Here is an 8,793-nt window from a genome sequence, read left to right on the forward strand (position 1 = left end):
GCTTGAATCAACCAATGCTAGAGGTTTACTCACTTAGCTTAAGAGATTAGATGAGTAAGGGGTTTACTGACAATAATGAATCGGATCTTAATGCATGCTTGGTCATGTTTCTCCAACGAGAGTTGGGTAGGGGAGTGATAAAGGTTGATTGTTTCTATCACATGAGTGTTTTAACAAGATTTTAGAGATTCATTGTCTAGGAAATATTTGCTTGAGGCATGTAAGGCATCTGCACTGGTTAGGAACACTTAGGATTCGATTACCCCATCCTTAGAAGCTTTTGTATTTTATTTGCTTGCATTTTCATTCATCACTCGATCTCTTACTCGATCAGGTACATGATAACCTGCATCGAGTAACCGCTCGAGTTGTTCATATTTCATTTGCTTACTCGATCACCCCACCTGATCCTGTACTCGAATGCTTGCATCGAGTGCTTAGGTCGTGTGGTTCTTTGTTTATATTCTTTTCTTTTATTATTTTAGGATTGTTAGATAAAACTCATAATTGCTTGGCTTGACTTGCATTGTTCTGATTGCATCCTTCCTGCTAGCATAAACAACCATTTGGATAGATAACCCTTTGTACTACAACAGCATAGGGAATTGATACCCTGGGTGAAAAACTGGCTATCAATTTGGCGTCGTTGCCATTTGGTTGATTTTATTTTTCTACGCTTAGGATTTCAGCACTTGCTAGATCAAGTTCTTTTGTTTATATTGGTTCGGAGTCAGACTTGTTTGCTTTCGTTCTTGTTTGTTTTCAATCTCAGGTACAGCCTGAGCACCCACCCGACCCGTCACTCGATCACCTGGATCGAGTAGACTCTCGTGTACACACTCGCTTACTTTCTTGTGCATGCAAACACGATCCAAAGGTAGCCATAACCTGAGTCCTTTCATCGACAACATCGACAGACCAAGGCTACTCATACAACAACAAGTTCAACCGCAACCAGCAATCATTGAGGAGACAATGAACAATCAAAACAGTCCACCAGCTCCTCAAGCAAGGACCAACATAGGAGCAGGAGATGCTCCATCTACTCACACTCAAAGGAATGACATTGTGCCACCTGCTATCCANGCCTGCTTGGTCATGTTTCTCCAACGAGAGTTGGGTAGGGGAGTGATAAAGGTTGATTGTTTCTATCACATGAGTGTTTTAACAAGATTTTAGAGATTCATTGTCTAGGAAATATTTGCTTGAGGCATGTAAGGCATCTGCACTGGTTAGGAACACTTAGGATTCGATTACCCCATCCTTAGAAGCTTTTGTATTTTATTTGCTTGCATTTTCATTCATCACTCGATCTCTTACTCGATCAGGTACATGATAACCTGCATCGAGTAACCGCTCGAGTTGTTCATATTTCATTTGCTTACTCGATCACCCCACCTGATCCTGTACTCGAATGCTTGCATCGAGTGCTTAGGTCGTGTGGTTCTTTGTTTATATTCTTTTCTTTTATTATTTTAGGATTGTTAGATAAAACTCATAATTGCTTGGCTTGACTTGCATTGTTCTGATTGCATCCTTCCTGCTAGCATAAACAACCATTTGGATAGATAACCCTTTGTACTACAACAGCATAGGGAATTGATACCCTGGGTGAAAAACTGGCTATCAATTTGGCGTCGTTGCCATTTGGTTGATTTTATTTTTCTACGCTTAGGATTTCAGCACTTGCTAGATCAAGTTCTTTTGTTTATATTGGTTCGGAGTCAGACTTGTTTGCTTTCGTTCTTGTTTGTTTTCAATCTCAGGTACAGCCTGAGCACCCACCCGACCCGTCACTCGATCACCTGGATCGAGTAGACTCTCGTGTACACACTCGCTTACTTTCTTGTGCATGCAAACACGATCCAAAGGTAGCCATAACCTGAGTCCTTTCATCGACAACATCGACAGACCAAGGCTACTCATACAACAACAAGTTCAACCGCAACCAGCAATCATTGAGGAGACAATGAACAATCAAAACAGTCCACCAGCTCCTCAAGCAAGGACCAACATAGGAGCAGGAGATGCTCCATCTACTCACACTCAAAGGAATGACATTGTGCCACCTGCTATCCAAAACAACAATTTTGAGATCAAGAGTAGTCTCATCCAGATGATACAGAGTAATAAGTTTCATGGATTGCCAATGGAGGACCCATTGGATCATATGGATGAATTTGATAGGCTCTGTAGCCTCACAAAGATAAATGGAGTTAGTGAGGATGGATTCAAACTCAGGCTTTTCCCATTCTCCTTGGGAGACAACACACATCTGGGAAGCGTGCAAGAAGGCATTCCTGGCCAAATTCTTCTCCAACTCCAGAACCGCAACGCTGCGAAATGACATTTCCAGCTTTGTTCAGAAAAACAATGAAACGTTCAGTGAAGCTTGGGAACATTTCAAGGGATACACTACCAGATGTCCTCATCACGGCTTCTGCAATGCTTCATTGCTGAGTACACTTTACAGAGGAGTGGTTTCCAAGATAAGAATGTTGCTGGACACCGCTAGCAATGATAACTTCCTCAACAAAGATGTTGATGAAGGTTGGGACCTAGTGGAGAACTTGGCTCAATCTGATGGGAATTACAATGAGGAGTACGACCACAATGTGCGATCTACAAGAGAGGAAGATGCCAAGTACAAGAGGGACATGAAAGCCCTCAATGACAAGCTTGACAAGCTCCTCAACCAGCAGCAGCATGTTCATGCAATATCAGAGGAAGAGCAATTTTTACAACAAGATGGGGAGACTGTAAAAAGAGAGGATGTTAACTACATCAACAACCAAGGAGGATACAACAAAGGGTACAAAAACTACAAGACGAATCCGAATATGTCTTACCGAAACCCGAATGTTGCCAATCCTCCGGACCAAACTTACCCATCTGCAGTTCAAGGGAACCAGGTCCAACAGAAACCTTTTGTCCAGTACAATCAAGGCTATGCACCTAAGCAACAGTACTCTGGAAACTACAACCAACCACCTGGATTCCAACAACATCACGGCCCGCAAAACTAATTATAAGAGGCTGAGTTACGCGGTCTACTTCAGCAAATGATTCAGAATCAGGCTTCAGCAGCTATGGACATCGCAAAACGGTTTGCAGAGATAAGCAACAAGATCGACTCAGGATACAATGATTTGAACGCCAAGTACGAATCGCTCAATACTAAGGTTAGATACCTAGAAGGCCACCACCACAACCAACCCGCTCCAAATATCAAACAACTCCCAGGAAAAGCTGTTCAAAACCCTAAGGATTATGCCACTGCCCAAGCCATCTTCCTTGATGATGACTATGAGGATTACCTCACTGAGGACAGTGATGTTCAAGATGGGGAGGATATGGATCACTCAATGATAAATGAGGCCAAGTACTACATATCCGAGTATGAACCCGAGCCTTCACCCGAGGAGACTGATCAAGTTGATGATCGAGCACTGGTTGGAGGATCACAAATTGAAGAACCACCCGAAGGAGAACCCGATGACCTACCCGATGAGGGTGATCGGATGATTCATCGAGTAGATGTTGAAATGAGAGGTCAGCCTCAACTACCTGTAGCAGCAGAAGGGGAGCTAGAGGAAAGGTTCAATGCTGCACTTGACATCCAACTGGAGGCGCTTGCAGAGCGTATGGCCAAGCGTAGAACTCCACCTCCTAAGCTTTTGCCACCACACGAACTTCGAGAGGAATCCGCCAAGGAGGCAGCTCGGCTGGAGAATGAGGTTAAGGAGGCTGTCAAGGAGATTGGGTTTGAAATTCTCAAGAGTGGAGTGTGCTTAGATCCTGAGCTGCGAATCGAGGAAAAATTAGAGGATCCTGGCTCCTTTACTTTGCCATGCTCGATAGGACTCCGAATTTTCAAGAATTGCTTGTGCGACCTTGGAGCTTCAGTTAGCATTACACCATTGTCAGTTGCCAACAAGATGGGATTCACCAGTTTTAAACCAAGTAGTCTGTATTTGGTTATAGCTGATAGAACAGTCAGACATCCTATTGGGATCCTAGAAGACTTACCACTCAGGATTGGAAGGGGGGAAGTTCATACTGATTTCATGATCCTTGATATGGATAAGGAACCAGACGATCCGCTGATCCTAGGAAGACCATTCTTGGCAACAGTAGGTGCTGTGATCGAGGTAAAGCAAGGCAAGATCAGAATAGAGCATGGGGAGCACTTCAAGATGGAGTTTGATGTGAAGAAGGGGATTAAGAGGCCAACCATTGATGGTCAAGCTTTTTCCACTAAGACAAAGCAGAAAAGTCAAACATCTTGAGGAAGTCAACACCACATTTGCCTTGGAACCTGGACAAAACCTGGAGAATCAGTTAAACCAGCTTGCTACAGTGGAGAGGATTTCAAAACCTCTCCCTCAAGGATCCCATGATTAAGGAGCATGAAGAGTANCGAATTTTCAAGAATTGCTTGTGCGACCTTGGAGCTTCAGTTAGCATTACACCATTGTCAGTTGCCAACAAGATGGGATTCACCAGTTTTAAACCAAGTAGTCTGTATTTGGTTATAGCTGATAGAACAGTCAGACATCCTATTGGGATCCTAGAAGACTTACCACTCAGGATTGGAAGGGGGGAAGTTCATACTGATTTCATGATCCTTGATATGGATAAGGAACCAGACGATCCGCTGATCCTAGGAAGACCATTCTTGGCAACAGTAGGTGCTGTGATCGAGGTAAAGCAAGGCAAGATCAGAATAGAGCATGGGGAGCACTTCAAGATGGAGTTTGATGTGAAGAAGGGGATTAAGAGGCCAACCATTGATGGTCAAGCTTTTTCCACTAAGACAAAGCAGAAAAGTCAAACATCTTGAGGAAGTCAACACCACATTTGCCTTGGAACCTGGACAAAACCTGGAGAATCAGTTAAACCAGCTTGCTACAGTGGAGAGGATTTCAAAACCTCTCCCTCAAGGATCCCATGATTAAGGAGCATGAAGAGTAAAGCTTAGTGACTTTAAACAAGCTCACTTGGGAGGAAGTCCCAAAGGTATCTTCTATTTAATTTTCTTTTATTTTATTTGTTTTAAATCTTGTTTTCTATTTTTGCAAATTTATTTATAAAAAAAAAAAGGAAGAGTAAAAAAGGAAAAATTAAAGGAACCTCAGGGCCAACCCGACACCGTACTCGACGCGCCTGATCGTGTCCCTGCTCGGGTGGCGAGTGGAGTACGAATTCCACAAGCCAAGCCCACTCTCGGCGAAGCCCACCAACCAACCCTACTCTATTTAAGGGTTTCGAACCTTTCCTCCTCAGCAGCAGTGATAAGTCTCTCTACCCTAGAGCTTTTTGTTTTTCTTACTTTCTATTCTCTCTCAAACTCGAGTGACTTTCGATTTTTCTTTGGGAACTAACCCTATTAACCTCGAGGCATAGTTGTTTTTTCTTCTCAAGGATTTGACAATGGAGCCACACACGAAAACCTACCAAAGGAAGGGGAGAAGATCGACCTCCACCGCTGCTACAACCGGAGGTGATGCCGTCGAACCTCGAGAATCTCAAGGAAGAGGAAACGTTCCGCATTCCCAACCGCTGGCTGGACGTTTTGCTTCCCCAACCCGATGCTCAACCCGATCATCCACCCGATCCGGTGCTCGAGCAACCGATCATGTACACCATCGAGTTCGCTCACCTAGTCCGATGGCGAGTACTGTTCGCCGATCTCCTCGACGTAGGAACCTGTCTACGTCCCAGAGAACCGTTACCGACCCCATGGAGGTCGATTCTGATGCTGATGGAGAAGAGCCAGAGGAGATCCAAACGTCGCGGCTAAGGAGCAGAGCTTCGGTTGCAAGAGGAAAGAGACCAGCTTCTGAGAAGGCTGAGAAGATAGCTGAGATAGCAGCTGAGGAAGAGGATCATGACGCAGAGGAGGAGCAGAGAGAAGAACACGCCAAGCCTCGCGGAGGCTGAAGCAGAACGAGGTTGAGACTCCGACAAAACTCTTCAAAGTTTTCTGGAAGATGAGCTTCGTTGGTACCCGATACCCTCACCGTGAGACAATGAAGCAGTTGGGCATCGCTAGAGATGTCGAGTTCTTGAAGCTTATGAGGAGGAAACGGTCCACTTTCTCTCCACACTTCGGTTGCATTACTTTGAGGACCACCCAACCCTACTACCCGATGGGGGGATCGGGTTCATCACCTTCTCTGTGAGAAACAAGGAGTACCGGCTCACTTTCAAGGAGATGGAGAAGCTGTATGGTTTCAAAGCTGGTAATGGAGAAGGAATGGAGGTTAGCAAGGAGGAAATGAGGTCTTTTTGGCTGACAATAGGAGATAAGCTCCCCTACAAGTCCACAAGCTCCAAATCCGCTCAAATAAGGAGCCCTATCTTGAGGTATTTTCACAAGTCCCTCGCATGCACTCTTTTTGCTAGAAAGGAGACTGGGAATGTGAATGATCACGAGCTTCAGCTGCTTGATATTGCATTATGTGGAGTTTTGGACAATTCTAGGGATGGTACACCGCTAGTTGGAGATGTTGTGGATACTAGCATGGTGTTTGTGCTGCTCGATCAGTTCCTCTACCTCAAGTCATGGGCCGTTAAGAGAAGAGAAGGAGGCGGAGAGATCTCCATTGGAGGATTGGTCACACCGATCTTGGTGGCATGCGATGTGCCCTTGAAGGGAGTGGTACACGATCCCAGATGGCTGGACGTAGACTACCTCGTGCTGGCAAGATTTTTGGCCTATGGGAGGCCTAACGACATGACGCTCTTCAAGTTAGTCCACCCAACCGCCGGAACCGCCCAAATGATCCTACCCAATGTAATGTGCACCAAGGTTCGGCTAGGAGACAACATCGACTTTGCACCGCCTTTGGAGGAGTTGTACAACCCGGAGGAGGAGTCCGAAGCTGAGAAGAGAGAGGAAACCGGTTAAAGACAGGGAGATAACTCGAAAGATTTCGATTTTGAGGAGTATGTGTGCTCTCAAAAGCAACCGGTTGGGGTGAGGGAAGCCCACAAGAGTATCAGATGGCTGGAGAGGATGAACAAGTATTTCGTGAGAAAGGTGAAGGATCTCACCGGTTCGGTGAAGACTATGGGAGGTCAGATCAGGGAGCTGCAAGACAAGGCAAGTTGTGCCTCAGCTCCTAACTCGGCATACACACCAACTTGGATGGGGAGAAGCGGACCGCTAGGAGGCACTCGAGGATTGCCACCTCCAGAACCTTACCGAGCATCATCATACGAACCCCAAGCAGAGGGAGATGTCACCCAATCAGAAGCATCGCGAAGAAGCCATTCAGACGCCTATCCGACGCCTTACCAGATGCCATACACGATGCCTTATCCGATGCACCCATCGAGCACACAATTGGGTGATTACTCAGGACTCTTCCCTCTGCCTTACCAGATGCCATACATGATGCCTTATACGATGCACCCTGCGAGTGGCTATACGGGTGATCATTCTGGACCTCTTCCGCCATACCCATCATACTACCCGATGCCCTACCCGATGAGCTACGCGGTACCCTCTCGATCAACCCCTCGGATGCTGGTCCGAGTAAGTCGTCCGTGCATATCACCGAGGTCTCTGACGAGAAAACACCGGCACTTGCTGAAGCCGGAGATGNGGAATATATAAAAAAAAAAAGAGAAGTCCCTAAGGTTAGAATCAATTAGGTCTAAGTCTCTAAGTAAAAAAATAAATAAATAAGAGAAAACGTGTTTGCTATAGTCTCCTAGAATGNACCCTGGCTACACGTTGGCGAGTATGGAGGCTGCTGCAACATCCTTCTTCACCAACCCATGAGGTACCACTTTAGTCCGATCTTCGTAAATAACATTACATTTAGTTTATTTCATCTTGTGTGATTCTTGGATTCTTTTTCTAACTTTTATTTACACAGAGAATATGTAATTCAAGTTTGGGAGAGGGTCCAGAATATTTTTAACTTTGTGTTTTATTTTCTTAATTTTCTTATTTTAAATTTTTGCATGCTAGTTTTATTCATTTGAGTCTGCATCTATGTGCATTGAAAATCCCAAAAAACTTTGAAATTTAAGAAAAAAAAAAAAGAGTGTTCATGTAGTTGCATTCCCATATTAGGATTGAGTCTAGTTTGTTTCATATAGGATTGTTGCATATGCATCTTAGGGGACAATGATTAAAATTATCTTGTTTAAAATCAAACCTTAGGATTGAAGCTATAGCCTTTAATCACAGTTCATTGTTGCTAGATCAATCTTTGGAAAAAAATGAAAAATCTTTGCTTAGATCCTTGTGTCTTTTGAATGCTTCCTCCACTTGTTTGAACATCGGAACATCTCTATATTATTGGATTTAATTTGAACTTTAATTGTCTTGCTTATGGAACTTGAATACTTGCTCATGGTAACTCTAAATTCGGGTTAGCACTCCATTTTACCAATCTTTTTCGTTTAACCCGATTTATTTGTCCTACCCATGAACCCAAACCTTTCTTTCAAACCTTTTTGTGAATTGTTGAGTGAGGCCTTTTTCATTGTGTTATAGGTTGTGAAACCTTGAGAGTATTGAGAACGACAAAGAACTGCCTCTTGATATAGCTAAGTTAGAATTTGAACTAGCTAATAGATTCGGTTTTGAAAGATAGGTGGTTAGTATGTTTATTTGGGGTTGGGTTGAGGAATATATAAAAAAAAAAAGAGAAGTCCCTAAGGTTAGAATCAATTAGGTCTAAGTCTCTAAGTAAAAAAATAAATAAATAAGAGAAAACGTGTTTGCTATAGTCTCCTAGAATGAAAGAAAAATATATATATATATATATATAT

Source organism: Camelina sativa, chromosome 13 (assembly GCF_000633955.1).
Source record: "Camelina sativa cultivar DH55 chromosome 13, Cs, whole genome shotgun sequence".
Lineage (NCBI taxonomy): Eukaryota > Viridiplantae > Streptophyta > Magnoliopsida > Brassicales > Brassicaceae > Camelina > Camelina sativa.